This window comes from Jaculus jaculus, chromosome 7 (assembly GCF_020740685.1).
Source record: "Jaculus jaculus isolate mJacJac1 chromosome 7, mJacJac1.mat.Y.cur, whole genome shotgun sequence".
In the NCBI taxonomy this organism is placed as follows: domain Eukaryota; kingdom Metazoa; phylum Chordata; class Mammalia; order Rodentia; family Dipodidae; genus Jaculus; species Jaculus jaculus.
Window position 1 is genome coordinate 127836689 of NC_059108.1, and position 25908 is coordinate 127862596.

Here is a 25908-nt window from a genome sequence, read left to right on the forward strand (position 1 = left end):
TTTCCCAAGTTCCCTAGAGCATACTTTATTACTGAGTCTGCAGTGGCCAAGGGAGACTTCCTGGCACCAGAGGTTCTTTTTTCTCAGTATCATGGGAGTTTTTATTCCTTCCTCATTCCGCCCACCTGATTATTTCTAAACATGACCTTCATGTCTGATTACTCGACAGTTACATTACTATATTATTCTGATGGAGAACCATCCTAGCCAATCCCTGAGTCATTATGAAGAACTCACTGCAGTTGCTTCTGCAAAGGTGGGGGGGGGGGTTGTTCCTCAGTTTAGTGGCAGTGACATCACCTGTGCCTCAGGCCTCTCTCTGCATGATCTATTTCCTTCTTTTAATTAACTTGATCTCCCGGTTTTGGGTTCCTCCTTATCTGTTCCATTTTTCATAGATAACTACTAACTGCTCTGTCCTCAGACAGTGGCAGTCTACCCCTCCCCCCCCCACCACCACTCCACTGAAATCTTAACAAATGCCTTTCAACTATTTTTCTTTATTTCTTATGAAGCTTTTGAACAATAGATCTCTCTTGCCTTAAGCCATTTGCTCTTAGCTTTATGTCACTGTATTTTGCTTATTTTCTTACCACCTTTCTTCTGGACCTTCCTTTTTCTCTCTGTCAACTCATCTGTCTACATCTGACCTTTAAGGTTTTCAGGACTCAGCCCTCAGAGCTCTGGTGTAGGCTTATTTCGTAGACACATTGGTTACATCATTGATGGTGCCTGAACTCAATCTTGGGGTCCTCTTCCCTTCCTAATTTAGAGGGGCCTACCCTCTAAATCCCATGGTCAGTTCCTCTGTCATCCAGCCCCAGCCCCATATTTAAGGGTTTTCCAAATCTTGATTTTAACTCCAGTGAGGTTGAAATAACCAGATGATTCTTTAACATGAGTTGCTCTAAAGCTATTTGAGAAGCCACATTTGATGAACACAATTATAACAAAAGCTGTTCCTGTTGCTCTTGTCACTTGAAATTTCAAGATTTTTAAAGTTCTGGGTCACTAGGGACAAACCAAGAATACATTTCTTGTGTCAGTGTCATGCACCCCTGCTACTCAATCACCTTATTTAGAACTAGTCATCCTTAACAGATCATGAGTCCACCCAGATCACCGTCTCCGGTCTCCCTCAGTTTCAGGCAGCATTACCTGGATGTTGTACCTTCCCCATAAGTGGCTTGCCCTTGGTGCCTCCCCACCAATAAATTCACCCAGCAGCCAGAATCATCATTTTAAAATATAAATGTGATCGCCACACCTTAGTTCCCATTGTTGGCATGAAGTACAAAATCTGTGTAATCTCCAATGACCTTTTTGGGTAAAATAATCTTTCTTCCCTCTTTAGTATAAAGGGACCTATGAGTTGTATGATAGATTAATAGAAAAGAGACACCCATTTATTTGGAGGGTTGGGTTTTTCGAAGTAGGGTCTCACTCTACCCCAGGCTGACCTGGAAAATGTAGTCTCAGGGTGGTCTCAAACTCATGGTGATACTCCTATCTCTGCCTCGTGAGTGCTGGGATTAAAGGCGTGCGCCACCATGCCCGGCTAGGCACCCGTTTTTTATTAATATTTACATAACTAGGAGTTCATATTAAATTGAAACTGGTTAATAAACCTTTTTAATAAAGGGAAGGGAGGTTGAGCTTCAAGGGACAATAAAATGGGGAGACATGACTAGTAAATATTAACTCTGTGGAAGATAAATGTTATTTCTTAGTTGTTTGACTCATCTATGTCAACATTCCACCCTAAGAAATAAGCATCACCCTTCCTGGTGGTGGGGATAACATTACAAAGGGTAATTTATGCCTGTTCTTCAAGCAGATAGTGGGAGAGCAAAAAACTCTTCTTACATCTATTGATTCTCAATTACCTTCAGCTCAAAATAATCCTTACGTCAAAGTGACATATTAGGAGGTTCCATATCTGGTCCCCGTCAGCCTGCTGTGTTGTAAGGAATAGTTGCATTACTTAGAATGATACGGGGAAAGGTGGTTTTTCTTTTGTTGTTGTTGTTCATTTGGTTTGGTTTTCAAAGGTAGGGTCTTCCTCTAGGCCAGGCTGACCTGGAACTCACTCTGTAGTCCTAGGCTGGACTCAAAACTCACAGCGATCCTCATACCTCTGCCTCCCAAGTGCTGGGATTAAAGGCACACGGGTGCAGTTGTTTTTAATGGTCACGTATGGACATGGACTAACACCGCAGAAGAGCTTTCGAAAGTGAAGCTTTAGCCTCACAAATCCTGAGAAAATGAGGCGCAGTAAGCCACACAGGGAAGCAGGCCCAGCAGAGCAGGCGGGGCAGCGAGGACGGCCTGGAGGGACTGATAGGCAAGCAAGCACCTCTGTGGAGAGCAACATAAAGTTGACAGACAAAAGGCGCAGGGGGTTGTGTGGGTGTGTTGCCATATAACTAAGTCACAGAATGACAGGAGGGCTTAGCACAGAAGCAGCCTAATCACTCTGGTGACAAGGTACCCAGGGACATTGGGTGGCTATTTGTGACATAAGGAAAGTGGGAAAATTTTAAGACACAGTAACCTGCATTACCTGAGTTCTTCCTTTCCTCGTTTTGAACTATTCTTTCTGGTCCCCCTTTCCTTTTTCAGCTGTTGGCACACGATACAAACCTAGCATTTGTAAGATCTTTGTGGATGCTGTTTTTCTCTGTGTGGGCCATTTTCTCTGTTCACTCCTCCCTTTGCTAAGACCACCACCCCCCTTTCTTTAGTGCCAGTTTACCTCTATCCCTCATGAAAGTTCTTTTTAACTTTTCAAACAATACTTAGTCCTGCTTTAGATTTAATTTTTTTTCTTCTATAGCTTTTATAATAATTGTGGTTGGATACTTATTTGCAAAATGTATGTTTAATGTCCCTTCCATGTTTCCATAAAATCAAGGTTTTCTTTTTCTTGCTGCATTCCTGAGACTAGCACAGTACCATAAAAGTTACATAGTCGGGCTGGAGAGATGGCTTAGCGGTTAAGCGCTCGCCTGTGAAGCCTAAGCACCCTGGTTCGAGGCTCGATTCCCCAGGACCCACGCTAGCCAGATGCACAAGGGGGTGCACACGTCTGGAGTTCATTTGCAGTGGCTGGAAGCCCTGGCGCACCCATTCTCTCTCTCTCTCCATCTGTCTTTCTCTCTGTGTCTGTCGCTCTCAAATAAATAAAAATTTAAAAATTAAATTAAAAAAAAACTTTAAAAAAGTTACATAGTCAATATTCATTCATTTAACTGGTAGGCAGTGTTTGGGGTGTTAGAACAATGAAATCTTCCTCTCTCTCTCACACACACACCATGAAAAAACACATTAAGTCAGATTTTGTGGCTCAGTAAAGAGTAAAAGCCAATATCTTCTTGAGAAAAAATGCTGAACTATATACAATGGTACCACATTTGCTTTTATTTTTTTAAGTTTTTTTAATACATTTTTATTTTAATACATATTTATTTATTTATTTGAGAGTGACAGAGAGAGAGAGAGAATGGGCGCGCCAGGGCCTCCAGCCACTGCAAATGAGCTCCATATGCGTACGCCCCCTTGTGCATCTGGCTAACATGGGTCCTGGGGAATTGAGCCTCGAACTGGGGTCCTTAGGCTTCACAGGCAAGTGCTTAACCACCAAGCCATCTCTCCAGCCCCACATTTGCTTTTAAAAATTCACTGATGTGTGGCTGGAGGCCCTGGCGCACCCATTTTTTCTCTCTCTCTCTCTATCTGCCTCTTTCTCTCTCTGTCGCTCTCAACTAACTTAATAAAAATGAACAAAAAAAAATTTTTTTTTTTTAAATTCACTGATGTGTTGAACTGGAGAGAGGGATCAGCAGTTAAGGCACCTACCTGCAAAGCCAAAGGACCAGGGTTCAATTCCCCAGTACCTATGTATAGCCAGATGCACAAAGGCACGTGGGTCCGGAGTTCATTTACAGTAGCTAGAGGCCCTGTTGTGCCCATTTTTTCTCTTTCTATCTGCCCACGCCCTCTCAAATAAGTTAAATTTTAAAACATATTAAATCGTTTGGGGCTGGAGAGATGGCTCAGCAGTTAAGGTGCTGAGCAGTTAAGGTACCCATGGATAGACAGATGTACAGTGGTGCATGCGTCTGCAGTTCATTTGCAGTGGCTAAGAGGCCCTAGCGTACCCATTCATATGTTTTTTCTCTCTCTCTCTCTTTCTGCTTGTAAATAAATGTATTTTTTTAATTCACTGATGTGTTTCTTAATCATAAAAACATCATCAGCCTTTTGACAAACTATCGGGGCTTAGAAAAAATAATTTTTGAAATTCTAAAGTCTGTAATGTAATTAATGCTAAGTTTGTAGATTGCTGAGACATCATCGGGTCTTAATTTATTACATGTTAACAGCTTAGTATGTATCATATCCAAGCATAGAAATTTGTTAATTTACCTAAATCTTTTTTTTTTTTTTTTTTTGCAGGAATGAGCTAAATTTGATTCCTATACAAAATAGGAAGGACACTTAGATTTGTCTCCAGCTCCAAAAATGTCCTTGCAGATGATTAAGTTTAAGGAGCCGTAAATAAACAAAGTTATTACTTACCAGCCTGTGAACCAAGGTTCAGTTCACAAGATTTTTATAGACAAGGTGAATAGAAGATACTTGAGATGATTGTTCTATTTCTGGCAGGACAGAAGGAGCATGTGGGAATCTTTTCCTAATAAAATAAACGAATTCTGCCTGTAAGAGAAGCAAGCCCAACCATATGTCCATCTCACTGAGGAAGCATTAGGAGACAGCCCAAAAGGAGGAGTGAAAAAGATGTAACACCCCTGCCTGCTCCTGACCCAGCATCTGACCCAGTCTTAGCCAGTAAGCTCCCTCTCTCACCCCCACTCAGGTATGCCTACCCCTTTCTGAGAGCAGACCAATCCACTCTCTCGGGCTCACCTGAGCCCGACGGTAGAGCCTGCCACAATGAGATAAATAGACCCTTAACAGATGGACAAGGCCTCTTTTGGGCTTTTCACCTTTCCTGAGCTTCCAGATCCCTGCTCTGGTAAGCCCCTCTCATCTTGGCCTTGTTGGGCTGAGATGGAGGGCACCCCAGCCCCTATTCCAACATGGGCTCCCTGTCCTTTCCTGCCTTCCACATGGCAGAGCTCTCTGTACTTTTCTTCTCTTTTCCTCTCTGATAAGTCTAAGTCTTACCCTCTGTTCTATTGATTTAATTTTTTAATTTCTAAGACTAGAATCCGGTGTACTATAAACCTATTAGTGTGGTTGACATTGGCAAGGAGACCCAGAACTCCAGTAATATCACTTCTGAGATCTACTTTCTCTTCCTATCTAGACAATGATGAAGTCTGAGATCAAGAAGGCAGGAAGGACTAGTAACACCCTCTTAACGCACAATGAAAGAAGAAACCCTTTCAGAACAAACTGTAAGCCAGAAAGAGGCCCATAGGAGGGAGACAAGCTTATGAAAAGGTTAAGGATGGAAAAATAGGCTGGTTAGGGTTCATTTGTATATGAATTTAGATGCTTTTAAAAAAATTGTTAGCATGCAAATATATTTCAGTGTGGCATTTTTCAAACAAAATTTGCTTCTGTTTCCCGTTCCTCTTATGTAAGCCTCCTCTTTTCCCACCTTGTACCTTAGCACTTGCATGTCACATGGGTCCTTTCTCTGTCTCTTCCTCTACACCTCTTGTTCCCTGCTCATGGTTTTCCTATCTAGTCTCATAGCCTACACTCACTGTCATGCTTTTATTTCCAAAAAGTGACAGGGAATATGCTTCTTAATACCAGATACTCTTCATGTAAATCATGCCTTGTTACATTATGAAACCTTGTTATAATTTAGATTTCCTTCAGAGGAATATACACAAAATTCTTACATTATTTCTTCCTTTCCTTCCAGCCTTTATTTCTGGCTTCCTTTCCTCTCTTCTCATCTCCCTTTTAGCAAAAAAAAAAAAAAAAAAGCTTAATTTTTGCTTTCTTAAAAATCTGAAAACATGCTAATGCTAATATAACCATTGACTGTCCAAAAACAACCTTCTCCTCTTTCCCTAGGCCACAGGGACACAAGTGAGTCTAACTTCCCCTCACCCAAGAGAGAGCACAGAACAATTTCTTGGACTGGAGGAAACTCTTCTGCTTGCCTCTGCTTTGTAGTTCAGGGTAACTTCTCACTTTAATTACATATATAATTTTCCTCTGGTCTCTGAATCTACCATGTGTATATTTCCCTTACACTCCAGATCTACCACATGGGTGCTTTTTCTAACTCTAGGCCTGCTATCTGTGTAGTTTCCTTAAACTTGGGGTGACCATGAATGTAACACTCTTCATTACTCATTTCTCTTCTGAATTTCTTGGCCTCGGCTTTAATAGTTTTCCTCTCATTATTCTTTGAGCCTCACCATTTGCCCTCTTAACTTCCTCCACAGAAAAACACATGGCAGATGTCTCCCTACACAGTCTCCCTATACAGACACCTAAGTTCTGTCCTCCACGTGCTTACGCCTCTACCTCAGTCTCCCTTGAAGGCCTCAGTTTAACGCCCTCCACATGCTTGCAGCTATACTCCAGTTTTTCCCCTGAAAACTTCTCTTAAATGAACCTTATAAACTATATAGTGTTTCCACATAAGAGCGTGTTTTCTAAACCCCGCAATTTGTGATTTCCCCCTAAATAAACTTAATAATTCATAATTTTAAAAATCATTAAAACATTTTAGCACACATGCCAGCTAATTAGAACATAGAGGTATTTTATTTGACAAATACTTATTGGGTAGCTTAATGCTACTCATTTCAGGTGCAAGGGACTAAGTGAAAACAAAATAACCTTCCAAATCCTGTTCTCAGAGAACAGTGAATATATTAGAACATATATTTCCAAATAAAACCTGATGGATTCTGTGCAATGAATGAACAAATAGAAGACTGGATAACCTGTGCCTAGTCTATCCTGTGTGATTGGGGGAGGGTGGTTTGGTTTGGTTTGGTTGTAGCAGGATTTCACTCTAGCCCGGGCTGGCCTCCAACTAAGAGTGATCCTCCTACTTCAGTCTCTGAGTGCTAGGACTGAAGGTGTGCACTGTGCCTGGCTTCTGTTGATTGTTGTACATTCTAGTTTTCATTTTTAAATCTCTTTGATCTTATTTTAAATATTCATGTGATAGTATGTTATTGGGGTATTGAGGAGATGACTCAACTGACAAATTGCTTGTGCACAAGGTGAAGGACCTGAGTTTGGATCTTCAAAAATCTTGTAAAGTCTGGTAAGTAGCACATGCTTATAATCCCTGTTCTAAGGAGACAGAGACAGAAGGACCCCTGGGGCTTATGAGATATTTTAGTTGAATTGTTGAGCTCACGGTTCAGTGAGAGACCTTGTCTCAAAAACTAAGGTTAGGGGCTGGAGGGATGGTTAGTGGTTAAGGTGTTTGTCTGCAAAGCCAAAGGACCCAGGCTCAATTCCCCAGGACCCACATTAGCCAGATGCACAAAGGAGCACACGTGTCTGGAATTCGTTTGCAGTGGCTGGAGGCCCTGGCGCACCCATTAATTCTCTCTTTGTCTCTCCCTCTACCTCTTTCTCTGTCAAATAAAAAAATAAATAAAATTTTTTTAAAAAAACTAAGGTTAGATGGACTGAGGAAGATGCCCTACATCGACCTCTGACCTCTATACACATGGACACACATACACATGTGTACACACACACATGCTTTCACACCACACATAACAAAAATAATAGCTATTGAGTTATTATCTAGGTACTTTATTTTCAAAAGAAAGGATATAAGAAGCTGGGCGTCTTGGCTTAGGACTGCAATGCCATAATTTAGGAGGCTAAGGGAGGAAGGTCCAGAGTTCAGGTCCAACCTAGGTTACACAGGGAGTTGCCGGCCAGGTTGGCCTGCAAAAGGAGAAGGAAGGGGCTGGAGAGATGGCTTAGCGGTTAAGCGCTTGCCTGTGAAGCCTAAGGACCCCGGTTCGAGGCTCAGTTCCCCAGGTCCCACGTTAGCCAGATGCACAAGGGGGCACACGCATCTGGAGTTCGTTTGCAGAGGCTGGAAGCCCTGGCGCGCCCATTCTCTCTCTCTCCCTCTATCTGTCTTTCTCTCTGTGTCTGTCGTTCTCAAATAAATAAAAATTTTAAAAAAAAAAAAGGAGAAGGAAGGATGAAGAGTAGTAGGAATATTTAATCTAAAGTGAGACGTGCATATGTCCAAGTATCAGAAAGAGTATGGTACTAGTGATTGTTTTAAGAACAGACCACTTTTTTATGAGAGAAAGGATTGTCGGGGCCTCTAGCCACTGCAATCAAATTCCAGACACACGTGCCACCTTGTGCACGTGCATCACCTTGTGTGTCTGATTTGCATGGGTTCTGGGGAGTCGAGCCTGGGTGTGTGTGCATGTTTGTGTAGTATGATGTGCAGTGTATGTGCAAATGCAGCTCACTGTGCACACACAAGAAAAACCAGAGGAGAGCCTCAGGTGTCCCCATCCATTGCTCATTCCCTTGTTTCCTTGAGACAGAATCTCTGCTGATTCTAGAGCTTTGTCGGTTCCTTTAGCCTCTGTGGTTCTCCAGTTTCATCTCCCTGTAGAACTGGGGTTACAGCCTATTTACATGGGCTCTGGGAATTGAACTCAGCAGTCTCACACCCCCTGTAGCCCTCATGCTTGAGCAAGAATTACTCTTAATCCCTGAACTGTCTCCCAAGAAAAGCCTACTTTTCAGTCACTTTTTGTCTGGATTACTTTTAAATTTGGATCAAAGTCACCTTTAGGTGTCCTGGTGGTGATTGTATATAGGGCTTTGGAAACTTTTTGAATTTAATTGTTCAGTGGTTTTCTAAGGCCTTCCTCTATCTCTGTCCCCCCCCTTTTTTTTTTCAATCAGAAAAACTCTTGTTAAAAAACAAGGGACAAGGTGTCATGTTATCTCAGCCAGGCTGCCCGCCCCAGCCCCCCAACAGGTGGCATGCCAGGTGGGGGGATAGGCGGGGGCACAGGTGGCTGTCCCCCAGGGGGGACAGCAGGAGGCGGGTAGCTAGCGGGTGGCAGGCCCAATCCTGTAGGAGGGTGAAGTGGGACTGCATGGGTGGGGGGCAGGCGGGGGGGTGGGGGTGGGAAATTGGGGTTGTAGGTGGGGGGAGGCCAGGGGTACCCTGGAGTGGGGGGGGAATGGTGGGTGGGGGAAAGGAGGCTGGGGGTGGGGGCACAGGTGGTGGGGGCGGGTTGGGAGGGTAGACATGGGGGTGGTAGGGAAGGTGGGCGGTTGGGCCGTAGGCTGGGGGCAGGGCACCATAGGAAGGGCCCTCGGTCTTCATCATGGACTGCAGGCTCTGGTAGCCCTCTCCAGACATGTAGGAGCTGGTGGTGGACATCCTGGTCATGTAGCTCGAGGGGGGCGGGGGTGGAGGCCGATGCGGCAGCGGTGGGGGTTGGTGCACAGGGGCTGGATGGGCTGGAGGTGGAATATGGTCTGTCCCCTTTTTGATAATTGAAATTATGTGGTGGCTCTGGAGGTGCTTTAGATGAGATTATGATCTGGCAAAATAAAACCAGGAACCACTTGAACTGTACACGGGGACTAGGATATGTCCTTTCATTAGAAATGGGGGTTTTGATTCCTAGAAAATTTCAGGTTTACAGCTATGAAGGGAGAAATGTCTTAAGCAAGTGTTAATTGTGTTGGAATTCTTGAATTTCAGCTGGTGAAAGGTTTCAACCAGACTCCCCTCTCATGTCCCCATAATTTTGCCTTTCTATCCTGCCTCAAAAATGGCATCTGTTTTGTTGTTATTGTTGTTGTTATTTTAATAAGGGGAGTAAATTATTAACAAGGTTGGATGAGTGCTGGAAACATGGTAAATTTGACCACAGGAAAGTTTGTTTCTTTTCCCAGCTCAGAAAAAAACTAAACTTGAATAGTAAGAAATCAGGAAAGTTTTCTCTTTCCTAGTCTGGAAGAAAGTAAGCTGTAGAAAAAACACAAGGATAAAATGTTTTGTAAGATTTTTTTTTTTTTTTTTTAAGATTCTGTAGGGTTTGAAATGGCATAATCTGCTCATTGTGTCTAGCTTTCTCTCTGCTATGTAGGCAATAAATAAATGCTGTAAGAGTTCTATTCTTGGATCCTTATAGAAAGTAAAGAAGTTTAAAAAAAACTTCCTTGAGTTCCCTGGTCCTGGTCAATTCCCCTGATGCTGGCTTGGGGTTGCCTGGACCCTATGAGCTTGCTGTGGAAGCCCTTTTTGCTCTGCCTTCCTGATTGAATGGATCCTGGGTCATCAACTCCCTGATCCCCTGCTCCAGAGGTACCTTTAATGTACTTACAATCTCAACATCTGCCCATCTGTGGTTATGGCCCCATTATACACTAATCTGGTTCACATTTAAAACAGAACACCCACTGAAGATCCTACAAGGATTAATACTTGTTTCCCCCTCAATAGAATAAAATGTTTCCCCAAGATGGTTAGACCACAACACACACACGCGCACGTGTGTGCGCACACACACACACACACACACAGTCAGAAAACAGAGATTTCCATCAAGAATGCCCAGTCCCAAAATAGAAGCCTCCAATGAAATCATAGAGAAATTAGTAGAAATTGAATCCCAAAATGAAAACACAACAACCAATGTGACCCTGATCAAAAGAATTGTGGAACTGGAGGCAAGCCATCAAAAAACACCAACAATCATATGAATGAAATTGAGCACTCAGCTTTTGACACTAGGCTTAACTTAATTGAAGAAAACCTATTTTAAGCCTCAAAAGAGTTATAAATGAATTGAAGGTGAGTCAACAAATGGAAGATCTCAATAATAATAATGGAAGCTTAATGAAGACTTGATCAAATACAAGCATGAATTCAAGGAAGCATCAAGAAATTAGGCCTTTGACTGAAATCATACCTCAAAAAAGAGATGGACATAGTGCAAAATAATACAATAGAAAATAAAAATCAAATAGAGCTTTTAGAAACCTCTGTAGAACCCCTCACTAACAGAATTATTCATGTGAAAGAGAACTTCTGAGCTTGAAGACAAGACAGAGGAAATTGAGAGGCCAAAATCTTTGCTAACTTCAAAAAATCATGTGAACAGAATACAAGGGAACTATGAGATACCCTGAAACAACCAAAATCTGGATCATGGGTATACCAGAAGAAGAGGAGCTCCAGGCCAGAGAAATAGAGAATATTTTCAACAAAATTATTGAAGAAAATTTTCCCAATCTCTCAAAAGAGAGGTTAATCCAGATATCTGACAGAACATCAAACAGACAGGACCAAAGAAGAAACTCTCCAAGGCACATCAAACTTAAAACTCTTTAACAGTTGAGCCAGGCATAGTGGCACATGCCTTTCATTCCAGCACTTGGGAGTCAGAGGTAGGAGGATCACTGTGAGTTTGAGGCCATCCTGAGAATACATAGTGAATTCCAGGTCAACCTGAGCTAGAGTAAAACTCTACCTTGAAAAATGAGAAAAAAAAAAAAATAGAGTGGTAAATGCAGCAAGTGAGAAACAACTCACTACATACAAAGGCAGTCCCATCAGAATTATCTCAGATTTCTCAATGGAAACCCTGAAAGCCAGAAAGGCCTGGAATGGAACACTTCAAAGTCTAAAAGCTATGGCTTCCAACCCAAGCTATTGTACCCAGAGAAAGTGTCCCTCATAACAGATGGTGAATGAAAAACTTTCCATGAAAAATGTCAACTCTGTGATTATATAAACACAAACACAAACCTACAGTGAATACTTCTTGGAATACTCCATGCAGAAGAGTCAAACAACCGGTCTCAAGAGACTACAAGAAGAAGATCACAACAACCAAAACTAGACCAGGCTCAAAAAAGTACAAAATACAAGAAAGCACCAAACCCTATAAAGCACCCCATCATGGCAAGGATTAAACCAAACTTCACAGTTATAACCTTAAATATTAATGGTCTTAACCCACCCATCAAAATAACACAAGTTAACAAGGTGGATCAAAAAAATGTACCTGGGAGCCAGTCACGGCAATGCATACCTTTAGTTCCAGCACTTGGGAGGCAGCGGTAGGAGGATTGCTATGAGTTCAAGGCCACCCTGAGACCACATAGTGAATTTCAGGTCAGTCTGAGCTAGAGTGAAACCCTACCTCAAAAGAAGAAAAAGAAAAAGGCTGGGCATGGTGGCACATGCCTTTAATCCCAGCACTTAGGAGGCAAAGGTAGGAGGATTGCCATGAGTTCGAGGCCGCCCTGAGACTACGTAGTGAATTTCATGTCAGCCTGGGCTAGAGCAAGACCCTACCTCAGAAAACCAAAAAGAAAAAAAAAAAAGTAAAAAAGAAAAAGAAATTGACCCAGCCTGGAGAGATGGTTTAGTGGTTAAGGCATTTGCCTGTGAAGCCTAAGGACCCATGTTCAACTTCCAGAGCCAACAAAAGCCAGTCACACATGCCCGCTAGGTGGTGCCAGTATATGGAGTTTGATTTCAGTAGCTGAGATTCTGGTATGCCAATTCTCTGTCTCTAAAATAAGTAATTCAAAAAGGGTTAAAAAATGGACCCTTCTATCTGCTGTCTTCAATAAGCTAACTTTACCACTAAAGATAGACACTTCCTCAAGGTGAAAGAATGGAAAATGATATTCCAAGCAAATGGAAATAAAAATAAGCAGGTATTGCTATATTAATATCAAACCAAAGTAATCAAAAAAGACAAGGCCACTTCTTACTCATCAAGAGAATGATCCAACATGAGGACATTATATCATAAATCTATATGCACCAAACACAAGTGTACCACAGTTTATAAAACAAAACCTACTTGACAACAAAAGAGGAATAAACACCAACACCATCACAGTTGGGGACTTCAATACTCCACTATCATCAATAGACAGGTCATCCAAGTAGAAAATTAGCAGGGAAATAATAGAACTCAACAACACCATAAATCAACTAAACTTAATGGACTTCTATAGAACTTTACACACTGATTCTACAGAATTCATATTATTCTCAGAAGCCCATGGAATCTTCTCCAAAATAGACCATATTTTATGCCACAAAGCATACCTCCATAAAACCAGGGAAATTAATTTCCAGCATCATATCAAATCACAGTGCTAGAAATTAACAAACAACACATGAAGAACTCCACCAGTTCCTGAAGACTGAGCAACACACTTTTTAAACAATGAATGGGGCTGGAGAGATGGCTTAGCAGTTAAGCACTTGCCTGTGAAGCCTAAGGTTCGAGGATCGGTTCCCTAGGTCCCACATTAGCCAGATGCACAAGGGGGCGCACATGCCTGGAGTTCGTTTGCAGAGGCTGGAAGCCCTGGCATGCCCATTCTCTCTCTCTCCCTCTATCTGTCTTTCTCTCTGTGTCTGTCGCTCTCAAATAAATAAATTAAAAATTAAAATAAAAAAAACGAATGGGTTGTGAAAGAAATCAAAAAAGAAATTGTAAAATTTCTAGAGTTGAATGATAATGAAAACACAACTTACCAAAACTTATGGGACAAAATGAAGGTAGTTCTAAGGAGAAAAATCATAGTGCTACATGCTTTCATAACATAGATTCCAAATTAATAACCTAACTATCCACCTAAAGGCATTGGAAAAACAAAACTTAAACCCTAAGAGTTCCAGATGGAAAGAAAGAATCAAGATCAGAGCAGAAATGAATGAATTGGAAACTAAGAAAACAATTTTTTAAGTTGATGAAACAAAGAGCTGGTTCTTTGAAAAAAATAAACAAGATTGATAAACCCCTGGCCAATTTGATCAAGCCAAAAAAAAAAAAAAAGCCTCAAATTAACAAAATCAGAAATGAAAAAGAAGAGGTCACAACAGACATACATGAAATTGAAAGGATCACCAGAACATACTTCCAAATCCTCTACTCCACAAAATTGGATAATCTGTAAGAAATGGATGAATTCTTAGCCACATACTTCCTACCACAACTAAATTCAGAGCATATTAATCTCCTAAACAAACCTATTACATCCATGGAGATTGAAAAGGTAATCAAAAACCTCCCCCAAAAGAAAAGTCCAAGATTAGATGGCTTCTTAGCCAAATTCTATCAAACCTTCACTGAAGAACTGAAACCAATTTTTCTCAAACTATTTCATATAATCAGAGAGCATGGACTTCTTCCCAACTCCTTTTATGAAGCTACCATCACCTTAATACAAATACCAGACAGATAAAACAAGAAAATTATAAATCTATATTCCCAGTGAGTTTAGATGCAAAGATCCTGAAAAAAAATCCTCACAAACCAAATTAACAATATATCAAAAGCGCTATCCCCCGATCAAGTAGGCTTCATTCCAGGGATGTAGAGATGGTTCAATATACGGAAACTGGTCAACATAATATACCACATAAATAATCATAAGAACCACATGATCATCTCAAGTGATGCAAAGAAGGCCTTTGACAAAATACACCACCACTCATGATCAAAACAAAAGAAGAAGCATGGAGGGTTTATATCTGAACACAATAAAGGCTATATATAAGGCTCCTAAAGCCCAAATAATTCTTAATGGGGAAAAACTCAAGGAGTTCCCACTGAGATCAGGAACAAGACAGGGGTGCCCACTCTCACCACTGCTCTTCAACATAGTACTAGAAGTACTAGCCCAAACAATAAGACAGGGGAAAGAAAAGGGATTCAAATTGGAAAGGAAGAAGTCAAATTAGTCCTATTTGAGGATGACATGATCTCATCCATAAGTGACCTAAAAGTCTCCATCTCAAAACTTCTAAAGGATGCCGGGTGTGGTGGTGCATGCCTTTAATCCCAGCACTTGGGAGGCAGAGGTAGGAGGATCACTGTGAGTTCGAGGCCACCCTGAGACACCATAGTGAATTCCAGGTCAGCCTGGGCTAGAGTGAGACCCTACCTCAAAAAAACCAAAAAAAAAACTTCTAAAGGTGATTAATTCCTTCAGTAAAGTGGCAGGTTATAGAATCAACATACAAAAATCAGTAGCTTTTCTATATGCAAAGGAAAATATTACAGAGAAAGAAATCAGCAAGGCTATCCCATTTTCAGTAGCAACAACAAAAAAAGTTAAATACCTTGGAATAACACAACCAAGGATGTGAAAGACCTATATAATGAAAACATTAAAAAAAAAAAAAACTCAAGGAAGAAATCGAGGAGGATTGAGAAGATTGAAAGATCTCCTGTGCTCCTTGTGCTCCTGGATAGATAGAATTACTATTATGAAGATGGCAATTCTACCAAAAGCAATATACAGATTTAATATAATACCAATAAAAATTGCAGCACAAAGACAGAAAAATGATCTCAAAATCCATATGGAGTGGCAGCAGGCCTTGAATATGCAAACATCCTCAGCAAAAGAAACACCTTGGAGGTATCATTATACCCAATTATACCCAAGCCATAGTAACAAAAGTAGCATGGTTCTGGAATAAAAACAGAAACATAGACCTATGGAACAGAATTGAAGACCCGGACCTTAGGTCAAATAACTTCAGCTACTTGATTTGACAAAGGTGCCAATAATGTAGACTGGAGAAAAGACAGCATCTTCAACAAATGGTGCTGGACAAATTGGATGACCACATGTAGAGAAATGAAACTAGACCCACTCATCTCACCATATGTAAAAATCAAGTCCAAATGGATTAAAGACCTCAGTATAAGACCCGAAATGCTTCTACTGGAAGAAAAAAAGAGGAAGAACTCTTCACACTCTAGGAGTGGGGAAGATTTCCTGAGCAAAACCCCAGTAGCCCAGGAAATTAAACAATCACTGAGCCAATGGGATCTCATGAAGCTGAAAAGCTTTTGCACAGACAAACATACCATAAGGAGAGCCAATGGATTACCCACTAAAAGGGAAAAAAATCTTTGCCAGCTATATCACTGACAGAAGCCTGATATCTAGAATCTACAAAGAACTCAAAACCTAAACAATAAAAAAAAACAGTCTACTCCAAAAATGGGACAGAGAATAGAATAGGGAATTCTCAGAGGAAGAATTACAAATGGCTAGCACACATTTAAAATGTTCAACATCCCTAACCATTATGGAAATACAAATTAAAGCAACTATGAGATTCCACCATACTCCAGTAAGGATGGCAATCATTAAAAAAAAAAAAACTAACAACAGCAAATGTTGGCAAGGATGTGGGGAAAGAGGAACCCTCATCCACTGTTAGTGGGAATGTACATGTACAAACACTACAGAAATCAATACGAGGATTCCTGAAAAGGATGAACATAGAGCTACCAAGAGACCCAGTTATTCCCTTACTGGGCATTTATCCTAAATTTTCCATGCATCACTACAGAGATATTTGTTCAACCATGTCTATAGCTGCTCAATTCATTATAGATAAGAACTGGAATCAACCCAGGTGCCCATCATTGGATGAAGGGATAACAAAGTTGTGGTACATTCACACAATGGAATTTTACTCAGCAGTAAGATAAAGCAATACAATGAAATTTGTGGAAAAATGGGCAGACTTAGAACAGATCATACTCAGCAAACTCACACAATCACAGAAAGACAAAGGCCACATGGTGCTACTTATCTGTGGTTCCTAACCTGGACCAGCTTAAGTTGCTGATGTACCTGGCAGGCAACTCAAGGCCCAGACAATAGGGATGGAAGGGTTTGAGAGGTGGGGGAAGACAAACACAAAACTAAATCCAAAACGAACTGGTACCATAAAAACCTTTTTCCTTGGAGATAGACTAAAAGATATAACCCTCAAAAGGAGTAAGATGGGCGCTCGCTTTGGCAGCACATATACTAAAATTGAAATGATACAGAGATTAGCATGGGTCCTGCACAAGGATGACACAAATTTGTAAAGTGTTCCATATTTTTACACTACGCTCATCAAACTGCCCAGCAAGCACTTCTCTTAATGTTCATACCCATATACTAATGCTACTGTCACTTTTGGTAGAGAACCTTCTCTTTTCAAATGGCAGTTACCTTAGGATGACTCAGAAGGCATCATGGTGCTGGGAAGAAGTGACAGAGGAGTGCTCAGTACTGCAATATCTCTATCACACCTTCCAAGGCTCAGAGTCCATTGCAGAAGAGGTGGCAGAAAGAATGTAAGAACCAATGGAAGGGTAGGACTCCTTACAATGTGCTCCTCCAGACACAAAGTAGCCTGGATATCCATGACCACACAGTGCCTCACACTACCTACACAAGACCATCGTAATCCAGTACAATAGTGGCACACAGCCTTGATGGGTAAGCAGTAGTCTTCTGATTGGCTAAGAGATCTGCTCAGTGTAAAGGATCCCATATCTGGAATTGGGAACCAGATCAGAATCCTATGGAGACAAAGATTATGCTCTCCAGTGTCAAGCTCTCAGTAGTCTTTGGCTAAAAGAAGGGTTATGGGCAGGAGAAATGGCTTAGTGGTTAAGGTGCTTGCCTGCAAAGCCAGAGGATCCAGGTTCAATTCCCCAGGACCCACATTAGCCATATACACAAGGGGCACATGCATCTGGAGTTCTTTTGCTCCACAAGATTACGCCCTGATGCTCCCATTCTCTTTCTCTCCCTGCCTATTTCTCTATCTCTCTCAAATAACTAAGGAAAAATAAAATATTTTAAAAGAAGGGTTACATGCATCAAATTCTCTCTAAGTTAATAATGCTTACCCCATTTAAACTATGCTGACTTCACTCTCCATTGGAGAATCTATTCTTTTTCAGAAGGTAGCGAGACTGGAGGAGATAAACTACCCCTTGCATTCTAGCCAAGCCACAGCCGAAACCACAGAGGAATTGGGGAGACGAGCAAGAGCGCTGCTTCCATGCTGAACCTGATAATCAGCGCCAGGGTGAAGGAGACAGACCCTAGGATATTGAACACCTACCAAAGCAGAGATCCAGAGGCTCCTAAGAGCTCATCACTGAAGGAGACTTAAAACTCACTCACCATGGCTCAGGGAATTTCCTGAGGAGGGAGCAGAAAGATTGTAAGAGCCACAGGTTGAGACATCATGCCAAGAGGCATCACCCCCCAACTAAAAAAGTAACTGCTGCTACCACAACACATACCCACAACCCCACGAGGAATACCTGCAACCCCGCTGAGGAGGGTCCTCAGTGTCATGGGGGTAGGGAGGAGGGAAAAGAGGGTACCAACACACAATGTATCCATGCAAAATAGGTTGTTAATAATAATTTTTAAATAAACTTCCTTTATAGTTTACCTTGATATATAAGTAAAATAGTAATTCTTGACCCTTTTTCTTCCACAACTTTCCATTACTAAAGTGAGTAAGAGTGGCAATAATTTGCACTCAGATTGTGACTCTTGAAAAAAGTCTCCTGGGTCACCCCTTTGAGAGTTACTGAAGTTGGTAAACCTTGATGAAATTCAAGCAAATAGGCGATTCACATGTTGAAGTACAGTTTATAGTTGGGGCTTTCGCATGTCTCTATTCTCGTTCCTTATTCATATTATTGCCTCAACATTTTCCATCTCCCAGGACCAAGGGAAATGAACCAAGTATATTTATTTTATTTTTAAAGTCAAGATGCTGGATGATGTTAATAACTTTGGTCTTTGATCCACATTTTGGAAAGTATTCATTTAATAACTCTAAGTATTCCTTTGTAAAGTAGAAATAAGACCCTGTGTGGTTGCTGTGGATAAACGTGACTTGTTTGAGAAGGAAGGCAGGAATAACCTGCAGAGGCCAAGACTACTCAGGAGGCTTCTCCCAAACCCAGGTCCCCAAGTGCAGAGTCTGAGCCCAGTTGGTAAACCTTGAATTTTAATCTCGTCAGGAAACTAATAAATTAGAAGAATTGGCTCAGCTAGCAAAACATTCCAAAGTCTGATGTACAAACCACGATACCAGTTTACTAATTTATAAGCCAAAGACAGACTCTTTCAGTGAAAGCAATATGTGTATCTGCCTTTGCTTCTGCTTTGTGTCAGGACGTGCATGAATCTAAATGTTAGACATCAGACCATTGTTTGCAGAGCATGAAATCAAAGGGAAGGGAAGGAGATTGGAGACAGAGGCACTGTCCAGGCTGTGGTTGTGGCCATTGTCACGTCCTGCTAAAGAGCCTTCCCATCACATGCCCATATTTAGTGTCTTTCTCCTACAGAGTATAGTCTTCACACAGTGAGTTCGCCTCTCTGACTTTCCCATTTGCCATTTTTCATTCTAACCATCCCCACCTGTTTACAGAGTCTTTGGCCAGGCAAATGATCATCTAATTGATGGGATCTCAGCTTCTAATTATAATCACACTTTATGATGCCTCCCAGACTTCTTACCAGGTCATTTTCAGCACAGTCATAGGAATCTTACCTTCTTTGTTAGTAGACGACTACATGGCTAAAATCTCTAGGTTTGTAATTTTTTATCTGTACTACTTGAAACATTATATGTGATTAATTATTCTTTCTTACCCACTTTTCTTCCTGAGTAAGAAAGAATGGAGTTTTTATGGTTGTTATTGTTGAGGGCTAGCGGGAAGATCCTTTAGTACTGTGTAGGTAATAAAGCTGGATTGGAAAATATGATGTTGTCATACGAAGTGTAAGGAATACAGTCAGGATTTTAATCATTGTTTCACAGGCTTCGTACCACAAGGGTTTTAATTGTTGTTTGGCAGGCTTTGTACCACAAGAAGTTAAAAGAAAATCATCAGTTTCTGCCCTGCCAAAGACAATCTCAGGACATCATCATAGTCATGTGACTCTGCATCCCAAGAATATGTCAGTTTGGACTTTGGATGACCGGAGCTGAGAGTTTCCAAATAGTGATCTCCTTTCCAAAAACAGGGAAAATTATTGTCATACAATATCTATTTCTGTCTTTATGTATTCTTCACCCTCTCTAGCAGGATTTACAATTTTATTGCAGGGTGATTTGAAGGTGTTACAAGTGTGCTTTTGATACAATCTGGCATTTTAATCTTCTTATCTGAAAATGGCAGTGTTTTATCATTTTTCTGCTTTAGGATAAGAATGATTAGAAACCAAACTTTCAGCTCAAGAGTGGTGGAAGAAATGTAGTCTTATACTGGTATTATAGTCTAAAGATGTAATAGTTACTTAAATGTTACTTAAAATTTTTTTTTAAATTATTTATTTATTTGACAGCGAGAAAGACAGACAGAGGGAGAGAGAGAAATTGGGCGCGCCAGGGCTTCCAGCCTCTGCAAACGAACTCCAGACGCGTGCGCCCCCTTGTGCATCTGGCTAACGTGGGACCTGGGGAACCGAGCCTCGAACCGGGGTCCTTAGGCTTCACAGGCAAGCGCTTAACCGCTAAGCCATCTCTCCAGCCCAAATGTTACTTAAAATTTAAGGGAATTACTATTGTTCCCCCTTTTGAGGGGGTGAGGGTTCTAAAAGCTATTTAAATACTATTTATTGTGTGCATTTCAAAAAATATTTTATTTTAGGGCTGGAGAGATGGCTTAGTGGTTAAGGTACATGCCTGTGAAGCCTAAGGACCCAGGTTCAATTCTACAGGTCCCACATAAGCCAGAAGCACAATGGTGGCACATGCATCTGGAGTTCGTTTGCAGTGCCTAGAGGCCCTGGCATGCCTATTCTCTCCCTTTCTGTCTGTCTCTGTCTCCCTGTAATAAATAAACAAAATAAAATAATCTTTGTTAAAAAAATATTTTATTTTATATATATTTTAACAGGTTATACTCTTTTATCCTCTTGCCCCTTCTCCTATTACCCTGGAGACCCTCCTCAGAGGGGTTATGTACTACTGTGGAGTTATAAAGGCTTCAGTCAGTGCCTGTGGGTAGCCAGAATGGCCCCAAGGTATTCCTACCCACTCTGTAGCTCTTACAATCTTTCTGCCCCCACATCCGCACTGTTTCCTAAATCATGGCAGGCTGGTTGACAGTCCAATTTAGTGTTGACTTTTCTTTAGCCTCTGGATTTCTGCTTTGATGGGTTTTGATTGATCATTGTGTCTGTCATCATTGCCCTGGAGCTGATTGTCAGGCTAGCAGTAAGAGCAGTATTCATGTCACTGCTTGCTCTGCAATTTTTCCTGGGCCCTGGCTGATATGGTAGAGGTGGGATATCTCATGGTGGGCAGTTGGCTAACTTCTTGTTTTATCAATGGATCTTGGTTCTCCTCCATTTTCTTTTCCATCTGCAAAGTAAAGCAGATCATCCAAACCAGAGTAAGAGCAGCTTGAATTAAAGGGGGTATGCAAATTTGAAAGGTTTTTCTGTTTGTTTGGTTTGGTTTGGTTATTTTGGTGGACAAGTCCACTCTTGTTCTCTAGAGAGAGCAGTAGTGGCTTCTCTCTAAAGCCTGTGATTTTCCTGAAAATGGGATTCTGACTTGGTTTCTAGCACCAGATATGAGTTCTCTCCCACTGAGTAGGCCTCATTTCCAAGCAGAGAACAGTTGGTTACCCACAGAGACTGTGTGCCACTGTTGCGCAAGTGTCTCTTCTTGACTGGCTGGTTGATTTCGTACTCTGTAGGGTCCCCTACTTATTCATGCTGTTAGTGACTGTTTTCCTCCAGTGGCTCCCATAGGACTTTCCAGCACTGTGAGGACTAGCCAGGTGGGAGCTAGTTTCCCTCTCAGTTCTAGCATGATATTCCGATGTCCTGTGACCATAGCCAATGGTGTCCTCAGCAGTATTATCTTATCTTTTAGCTCTGGCAGGTAATCAAGTGTTTTGGCCATGACCTATGTTGTTTTGGGAACCTCATGGGTCTCCGTGGCCAACAGCTCACTGTGGGGGGAACCCAATTCCAGGCCTAGGGATTTATTGGCCAGAACCCATAGTTTTAAAGTTACACACTTTCTACCTTCTGTCTGGACTATGCCCCTCCCCTTTATTGGTGGTTATATCTTGTAGAATGCTAGCCAGAATGAGGGTTTCTATTGAACTGATTGATGTTGTCTCAACTTTTATGTAATTCCCTTCCCACCCTCTTCACCCCCTACCTCACTAAGCACCCCCAACCCCGCCTTCAATGTTCTATCCCATCCCTAACCTGTGGGGTAACTCCTCCTCTTCTCTTCTTGTTTCTTTTCTCTCCTGGTCGTGGTCTAGCTTTATGCCCATATTCCTGTTGCTTACCACCTTTGTACTCATCTCCAATTGATCCCAGTTAAGAACTGCAGATGAATATATCCAACACTTCTTTCTAGGCCTGCATAACCTTGCTTAGCAATTAAATAAAGGTTTTGTTTAAGGTGGTAAGGAAAAAAATGGGTTATTCAGCAAATGATGTTGGGGCTGCTGCGTAGCCATGTGAAAAAAGTCAGAGTTCTACTTTGCAGATTATAAAAAAATGACTTCCAGATGAGTAAAAAAAAAGTCACTTAAAAAAATAAAACTGCTGGGCATGGTGGCGCACACCTTTAATCCTGGCACTCGGCAGGCTGAGGTAGGAGGATTACTGTGAGTTCGAGGCCACCCTGAGACTCCATAGTGAATTCCAGCCTGGGCTAGAGTGAGACCTTACCTCAAAAAACCAAAAATAAATAAATAGAACCATAAATTACCAGAAAATAAAAGAGAAAAGCCACTTATTTAACTACAAAAAAAAAAATCATGTCACTATGGGGAAGTCAAAGACAGATAGAGGAAACATTTTGTAATTCACATCACAAAGGGCTAATTTCCTTAGCAGATAAAAACATTTACAAACTAATAAGAAAAAGATCCACAACTCAGAAAAATGGGCAAAACCTATGCACATAGAGTTCAGAAGAAAGCTAGGGATGGGCCTATAGTCTTAGTTTTTTTGGGTACTCATGCTTCATAGGCAAGTAAGTGCCTTAACTGCTAAGCCATCTCTCCAGCCCAAGAAGACTACTTTTTAATAGTGATTGTAAAAAATACATATACTTCTACAAATTCAGATTCTAGACATTTGAAAAAATACGTTGGCTGGGGTGCTTTTCATCTGTTTCATACTGTGAATTGTTTTCAGTGCAGAAAGAAGCCCTTTTATTTGATTTAGAGTCCATTGTCTATGTCTTGCCTGCAGATTGGTTTATAAACTGCCTTTATGCTACTCAGCCTTAGATAGCTACCACTTATCTCCCATAAGGTTTTATATGCTATTAAAGAAAAAGAAGACTGCTGTAATTGGTTCAGGAACCCTGGAACAGTGGAGCCTGAAGAATTAAAATTTCTTCAGGAATCAGAGGAAAAGGCTATAAAATTCTGAAGCAAAAGGAGGAATTTGCTTCACAAGAAGAGAATCCCCATAGTTCTAACAGCTTCTCACGGCTATATTGATTTATGTATATTTCCTGGCCTTTGTTTCATCTTTTCTATAGAATTGAACCATGGCCACAGGAGAGGCAGAGAAACTAGCAGTCTTTCTTTTCCTACTCTGACCACACTGTAAATAAGCCCTTTATTCCTCTACCAATTTCTGCTTCCTAATTTCTTTGGAAATATAAGGAAATTAAGGTAGTGTAAAGCCTATGGCAGATAAATGGTGGCTTCCTAAAGCTAGAGGAAAGGAATACAGTATTCTTTTTGTTTTCCTTCAGTATTCCTCCCTTGTGAAAACATATAGTCAAAGGAAATTTTAATTTTCATACAAATATTTCTACAAGTAGGTCAGGCATGCAGGCATGGTGGCACATTCCTGTCATCCCAGCACTGGGGAGGCGGAGACAAAATTTTTCAAGTTTGAGGTGTGCCTAGGCTACATGTAAAGACACTGTTTGAAAGAGGGGGGTAGAGAGAGAAGACACAGAGAGAGAATTTCCTACTAAGAAATGATAAAATATTACCATCTTGCACCATCTATTCAATAAATAGCTACATCATGAAGTGAAAACCATTCAGACATTATATACTTCCTGAGAGAGGTATCAAATACCAAAAAATAAATAATTTTTTATCCAAATGTGATGGGGTGTGCCTTTAATCCCAGCACTTGGGGGGGGGGGGAGGGACAGGGATAGAATTGCCATGAGTTCCAGGCCAGACTGAGACTACAGTTTGTGCCAGGTCACACTGGCCTAGAGTGAGACCCTACCTCAAAATAAATAAATAAATAAAATGAGCTGGGCAGGGGGCTCATACCTTTAGTGCCAGCTCTCAGGGGCCAGAGGTAGATGGATCACCATGAGTTCCCGGCTACCCTGAGATGACATATTGAATTCCAGGTCAGTCTGGGCTAGAGTGAGACCCTACCTCAAAAAACCAAAAAGGTAAAAAAATGAATGAATAAACAAACTATTTTTTAATTAAGATGAAATTCACTGGGCTTCTAAATCTATTTAACAACTTACAAAACAAATGTGATAGACGGATTGTTGTGGTTTGACTATGAAATGTCCCTATAGGCTTATGTGTTTGACTACTTGGTCCTTAGCTGTTTGTTGGTGCTGTTTGGGAAGGGCGCTGAATTTTTGGGAAGCGGAATCTTGCTGGAGGAAGTGGGTCACTTGGGGATGGGCCTTGAGGTTTCACGGCGCAGCCTCACTTCCAGCTCGCCCTCTCTACTTGTGACTGTGGACAGATGTGATGGTGCAGGCCCCCTGCTATGCTCTCCCCACACCGATGGCCTGTACCCCTTGGAACTGTAAGCCAAATTAAGCCTTTCTTCTTTAAACTGTTTCTCTTCAGGTATTTGGTTACAGAAATGAGTAAAGTAACTAATAAATTTATGGTATAAAAAGATATCGCACTGGGAGCAGGGTGTGGTGGTGCATACTTTAATCCTAGCACTCAGGAAGAAGAGGTAGGAGGATGGCAGTGAGCTTGAGGCCAGCCTGAGACTAAAGAGTTCCAGGTCAGCCTGGACTAGAATAAGACCCTGCCTCAAAACAAAACAAAACAAAATCTTGCTTACAACTAGTTACTTCTTCAACTAGTTACTTACAAGAGAAAAAGACAGGGAAAAAAAATGACTGGAGAGTAGAAAGTATTGGAGGTAGAAAGAGATACATATTATCATCAGAACTATGGCATACGCCACTTTCCAGTGTTTCAGTCAGTGATGAACCGGGTAATAGGACAGTGGTCTGGTAACATTACAATGGAGCTGAGCAATGATTATGCCCTGCTAATGTTATAGTTGTGATAATTTTAAAAATATACTTATTTATTTATTTATTCGAGAGAGAGAGAGAATGGGTGTGCCAGGGCCTCCAGCCACTGCAAACGAACTCTAGACACAGGTGCCACCCTTGTGCATCTGGCTTATGTGGGTCCTAGAGAATCGAACCGGGTCCTTTGGCTTTGCAGGTAAACACCTTAATTGCTAAGCCATCCCTCCAGCCCTAATTGTGATAATTTTGTGACACAACACATTTTTACTCACATATTTTGCTCGCATGTTGGTAATGCTCATGTAAACAGACCTCTCCCTCCCGTTGCTGCCGGTCATATGCAAGTATGCCACCTACACTCTGGTATTGAGCATAGATTGTGGTACTGATGGTAGATAATTGTGTTACTGGTGTATCTATGTGCTACACTATAACTTTTCGTATATATTAGTGTGCACTCCTGCTTATAAATGCAAGTTTATTGTGAGACTATATGCTGTAGTGTGGTGGCACCAGCTTCATACATCTTGTGGCTGCTATATGTCTTGATGTCATCAAGAGGCCACATGCAGCAACTGCCCTGTGCCATCCAGGTCTGGGTAAGTACAATCTATGATGCCTGCACAAGGATAAAATCACCTTCAGACACATTTATAGAATGTCCTTCTGCCATTAAGTGATTCATGTCTATACACCAACCAATGGCTAAGCGTGGACTTTATCAGTTCCTGACTCATAACACTAGAAAATTCTAAGAATGGGGTAACTTGGGAAATGTATGCACTCAATAGTTAGATATCTGGAATCATAATTATTTGTAG

At 41.3% G+C, this 25908-nt stretch overlaps 1 non-coding gene across 1 annotated transcript; it reads left to right on the top strand.

Moving 5' to 3' along the window:
- Positions 1 to 16806: 16806 nt before the first annotated feature.
- On the top strand, positions 16807 to 16908 carry LOC123462504. Its single transcript, XR_006638319.1, has one exon. It is a non-coding gene; the product is annotated as a U6 spliceosomal RNA (small nuclear RNA).
- The last annotated feature ends 9000 nt before the right edge of the window (positions 16909 to 25908 follow it).